Source organism: Urocampus carinirostris, chromosome 1 (assembly GCF_059441175.1).
Source record: "Urocampus carinirostris isolate Australia breed hairy pipefish chromosome 1, RoL_Ucar_1.0, whole genome shotgun sequence".
NCBI classification, from domain to species: domain Eukaryota; kingdom Metazoa; phylum Chordata; class Actinopteri; order Syngnathiformes; family Syngnathidae; genus Urocampus; species Urocampus carinirostris.
In genome coordinates, this window is record NC_142349.1 from 4,929,000 (window position 1) to 4,934,714 (window position 5,715).

At 41.6% G+C, this 5,715-nt stretch overlaps 1 long non-coding RNA gene across 1 annotated transcript; it reads left to right on the forward strand.

Annotated features, from left to right (window-relative positions):
- Positions 1–640: 640 nt before the first annotated feature.
- Positions 641–2,968, forward strand: LOC148373318 (uncharacterized). The gene is made up of 3 exons (XR_015852709.1): positions 641–872; positions 2,303–2,409; positions 2,527–2,968. It is a non-coding gene; the product is annotated as an uncharacterized LOC148373318 (long non-coding RNA).
- Positions 2,969–5,715: the final 2,747 nt, after the last annotated feature.

The following is a 5,715-nucleotide window of genomic DNA, read 5'->3' on the forward strand; positions in this document are numbered from 1 at the left end:
GGTAGCCATAGCAGCAAGATGGTGGACAAATATGTCACCTCCTAAAAGGTGAGGCTCATGTTATATCAAATAAATGAAAACTTCCTGCAAGTATTTAAAAAAAAAACACATTTATAAAATAGTTGATGTATTTTATGCTTGAAATGACTTACAAGAATTACTTTTGGCTTCTTTTCGACTACTCTTATGAAACATTCAAGGTTTTTTTGCAGTTATTTTCCTTCTCCTCTCCCGGATTCAAGCTCTCGTCATACTCTTCGTAAGTCCCTTAAAGGTACAGCAATACCAAAAAAACATACGTACGCAAACCAATAATTTCAGAGTACAAAGTGTACATTATTTCTTAATCCCTGTTTCTAATTAAATGAAAATAACACAGGGAGCCACACGTAGTTTTTTAACCATTAGTAGTCCCGAAATATAACACACTGTCCCTTCAAGGTTCCCCTTCCCACAGCGTCCCACACTGGTGCCTGCTTTACTGCCGTTTCTGTTCACCAAATCAAGTAGAAGCTTGATGAGCTTCAAAGCCACCGAATTCATCCCCGTGCAGACGGACGAGAGTGATTCTTGCCTCAATGAAGGTGGTCTTCTATTCATCGCTTTGTGTCACTCGAGTGCTACGAACACAACACGTACACAAAAGCGTTTGCTGGAAACAACAGAGACGAGCGGACAAAACTCTTGTCAGGTAGTAGAAAAGGGTCCTAGGTGTGCGTGTTAGCGGGTCACTCGTGAACAAGCATGTGCGTACAAGCTGCTTGAAGAATAAAGCGCTGCCCTTTAGAAGTGCAGATCGATTTCCAGGTGCAAGTTCCCCCTTTCGAGGAAGAATGCGCCCACGCTGCGTGGTCGAACGTGTGCTGCTGCACGTGAGTGGACTTTTCACTGTTTATTGGCATAGCCGGGTGGCGTCCGCGTGGCTGCTGGTGCGTTTGAGGGAGGGTCCGGTGAACACCGGCATCTATCGCAAAGCTGCAACATAGAGTTAGGCCTGTTTATCATTGCCGTGGATGGAAGCTAGGGTGGGCATATCCTTTTGACTATCGATATTATCGATACCAAGAAAATACTTGGATCTCTCCTTCTCACTCCCTCTCTGCCTCTCTTGATCTCGCTGCCACGCGTGCTCTCTCTCTCTGTGTCTCGCTACCTGGCTACTGGATGGCATGTTGCCTTCAGGCAGAAGTGAGGGTGAAAGAGAGTTTTGGACAGCCAGATCGATCCTAACTAAAAGTGAAATATGACAAAGGCAAACAGAAAACAGAGCACTGTGGGGATATTTTATTCAATTACAGACATGTGTAATTTGTGTAGTAAAATGATCTACGACTGTGGCAAGACCATACATTTATATGAACACATGAAAGAAGCTCACCCTGCAGAGAGCAACGAACTGCAACCCAAAATGTAAACGTTAACTGTTCCTGGACAAAATCCTGCAAATCCATTGTCACTATGGCAAAGCCATTTGCGTACACAACAGCAAGGCATGTTGATTTGGAAACGCAACCCAACATATGTTTAGGTCAGGGGTCGGGAACCTTTTTGACCCAAAGAGCCATAAAAGCAAAAAATGTTTTAAAAAGAAATTGAGAGAGCCACATCATATATTTTCAGACAAAATTGAAAAAAACTGCCAAACACGCTCTCTAGACAAAAGCTAATTCTTCAGCACATTCTATTTCACTGTGTGTCATTTGATGATTTAATCAAATGTATGAAATGATAATAATGCCAAATCCTGTGTCCCAAATCAATGTCAATATGCCATTTACAATTTGACTTCCACCATCAGTTGAGATTGTTGAGGCCATTTTTTTTCCATGAAATTTGTCCTTAATAACGGTTTCAAAACAATGTGCATGCAAATTTATTTTGTAAAAATGTCACAAATGACTGCAAACAATAAGCATATGGTCATAATCACTTTGGGTGTAGACTGCACTGAGCGAGAGAGAGAGAAGGAAGTGCCTTGCGCTGTGTGCAGGGATCAGCCCACCTGTACTGCTCACCCAATCAAAGTCGTTTGGCAGCGTTTTTATTTATCAGTTTAAATGGTTTCTTATCAAACTTCTGCATTAAGTTGTTTCGGCTTTATATGAACCAAAATCGGGATGAAATCACTTGACTTTGGAACGCCAAAGAGAGATGTGCAATGGTTACATTTTATTTTGGAGTCATATGTACTCATGAAAAGAGCCATATATGGCTCCCGAGCCATAGGTTCCCTACCCCTGGTTTAGGTAGTCTAACGCATTAAGCGGCATTGACTTTGATTTCCCCCTATGTTCCTGCACAGAGCCTTCCCTCGGAAAATGCCGGTCTACTAGTGACTCCAAGGGCCAAGAAGAAGTCTGCAGGCTCGAGAGCTTTCTGTGGAATGCTATGCCCCTCTGCAACCTCAGTGTAGGTTTTTAAATCGAGATTTAAGACCCACATCTTTTAAATAGCTTGTGAATAATGGCCTCCTAATGCTTTTCTTTTCCTGTCTTTTTCCGAATGCCTGGCTGGTGGTGACACAAGAGAGAAGGACGACGATTTGAGATAAGTCAGCGGACCAGCATCTGGACCTGAAGCATGTCAACACCTGCATTGACCAGCCGGCAGGAATGGGAAACCGCATCGTTGCTGTCACGGATTTTCTGGACCGATTTCAACATATTACCTATTGTTTTCTTTTATTGATTTTCACCATGTTTTGTGTACTGTTACCCAATGCTAAATCTATGGCTCAAAAGGTCTTCCAAGAGGTTGGACCATGGCTTAAAAAAAGCGTTCCAACCATGTTCTCAACCGCATCAAGCTTTCTTATTCCACTCTCATTTGAAATGAAACGGCTCGCCTGTTTTTTACACTTTGCACCAACCATATTGAATGAATGCTCGAGAGATTAAACAATAAAAATGTCAACGTTCTTAGCACGCTAAAGATACAGTACACGTAGTACTGTAAATCTACACAAGAACTAGAAAGTAGTAGCCAGATTTTTTCTTTGCGGTGGATGCTGGATGACCTCTCACAGCGCTACCAATTGTCGGTAGCAACAGTACTGTCCTGTGGTCGGAAAAAGGTGCACACAATACAAAATCTAACTTACAACGATGTCCGGATATTTTTCGATATCCCGAAATAAATGATCGTATCTACTGTTTTTCGTAAGTCCAATGGTTGTTGGTGGGGGAGCGTCTGTAATTGGATTCCTTAACCCCTAGGGTCGCAGGGGCCCCATTTCCTGTGGTGTGTCTCGGGCAAGTACAGCCTGGTGGAGCCAATCCCTCTCCAGGCCAACATAAACTTGCACGACGACCTAAATTCTCTTTGCGGGTGCTGGTTCGTTTCTGTTTGCCAATGTCACGCGCTACACAACAGTATGGCCGCTCGCTCAATGGACCGTTGGGTGGATGGTAAATGAGCAAGTGGCAGCTCTGTGGACAAGCCATTCATATTCATTCTGGATGGATGAATGGCTGAAGGCTACAACAGCATTTTGTGTTCTTGGAAAACTTGAAGGCGAGACACTGTGAGAGAGAAAGAGTGCCAGCAATCAAATCTACATCTGTGGAGATAATTGATATAAATCTGCTCATTTGCAGAGGCCCAATCAATCCGGTTGTGACAAATTTACTCCACAGACACACGCTCGCCATGCACTTAGCACATCTTGATGGCCTGATTGTCTAGTTTTATGGCTGTGCAGAAATCTGTAATGAATGGAAAAAGGGGGCGTCGTTGGAGGAATAGAAGAAAAATATTCTGATTAGAGATAAATGAGAGGAAGATTGATGGAAGAGTATCGGTCTCCGTGTGCTTCATTTAGTTTTAATCCGGCCGCTTCGAAGGGTGAAAAATTTGGAATTCATCACGGCAGATTCTTTGCTGGTGCGGAAAAGGGGGGTATGTGACACGTGGAGAGGAACTGATGGAAAACCCAAGACCTCCTCTGAATTGGAGCAAGTCTGGAACATGTGAGCGATATCTGCCACGATTGCATTAAATATTTTAAAGACAATGCATTTAACGCCAAATAACGAGAATTGTAATTAGGCACAAATTGGTGACATATGGTTACCCTCTAAATCTAGATATAAGAGTATAAGAAATGTTGTACAGTAAGTCCTTGTTTTTGGTGGTAGAAACATGCATTTATTTATTCGACACGAGTAACATAATTATTTGTCTGTAACAAAATAACAACTATGTATACCCAAACAACAACAAAGAATTGCAGTTGAAAGAGCGGGCTTTATTGTCTTTATTACTACTTATACAATAGTACAATAAAATTGGAGGGCTTCTCTTTTCACTGTAAGAAAGCAATGTAGAGAGCAGACGACTAGCTACACGCTACCATCAGAGAGCCTCGGTTGGGCCAGGTCTCCGTGATGATTAAAATACAAGAATCACAAATGTAGCAGTTTACAATGAGTTAAGTTTCACATTTTTGCATTGCAATGCTAAGTTCTCAAAGAAGAAAGAATCAGCGAGTTAGAGAGCAAAGGTGATAATGGTTACTTTTTGCTTGTTCATGTTGAAAATCATGTAACTGGGTTTTCACATTTGCATGTATTTCTTGTTCCAAAAGCCTTTAACCGCGAAAATGCCTTTTTTTGCACTTTATAAGCTCAGTAGCCTAGATGGTAGTGTGCCCGCTTTGAGACTGGGAGGTCGCTGGTTCGCGCCTCGACCGAGACATACCTAATTGGTATAATGGCGGCGCCCTCTGGCTGCGGCTGCATCGACCCGCTACAACGGGTCAGGTGTATCGACATTTCGTTCTGTGTACATTGTTACAAATAATGACAACACAAAGGAAATTATTATTATTATTATTATTATATATCCACTGCGGGCTTCCTAATTGTTTCCCCGTCCTACTTAAGCTCCGTCCTTTCACTCGCCTGTTGTTAGTCCGTCAGCAAACCTCTGTTTTCACGAGGCAAGCATTTGTTGACTCTGACTCCCGTCTGTCCCGTTTTGTCACCCGTTTTCCACTCATCCGTTCCTGATTTCCCTGTTTGTCTCCTGATAACGACCCGTTTTCTGACCCCGACCACGTCTGATCTCCCGTCCCGGCTAAGGACCTGTTTTTCAGTCTACTACGCTACAATCTCCCTCTCCGGAAGATCCACTTCCGCATTCGGAACAAGCTCCGATCCCGTGAGTGGTTTGCTTCCCGCGTCCAGCGAGCACCGGATCGCTGGAGCTGCCTTTCCCCTTTATTTAAATAAACTTGTGAGTAATGTTACGCGATTGGGTCTAATTTTTTATTAATTATATAAATTAACTAAATTAAATAAATTATAAATTATTTTATAAATTGGGTCATTTGTTCTGGTCCTGGCATATATATTTGCAGGTGTCTAGCATACATTTGTATGTATTTGTTATTTGATAAACACGTTTTTTTAATACTGCTAAACATTGTCAGAAAAGAGTCAGAAAAGACTAGCCACCTCCCACTAGGGGGACATGGCTCTGGTATATATATATATATATATATATATATATATAATATAACATTGTAAAATATTCTGTTTTGTGCATTATTTCTTAATTATCCACAAAATTCCAATATTTCAATAAATAAGAGAAAATTACTGTTTTTTTTTTATAAATCCGATCCATCAATTGATCGAAAAAATAGTCATCAGATGAATCTTTTATTACAATTATTCTTGGTTGCAGCTCTGGTGGAGTTATAAAGTGTTGAAC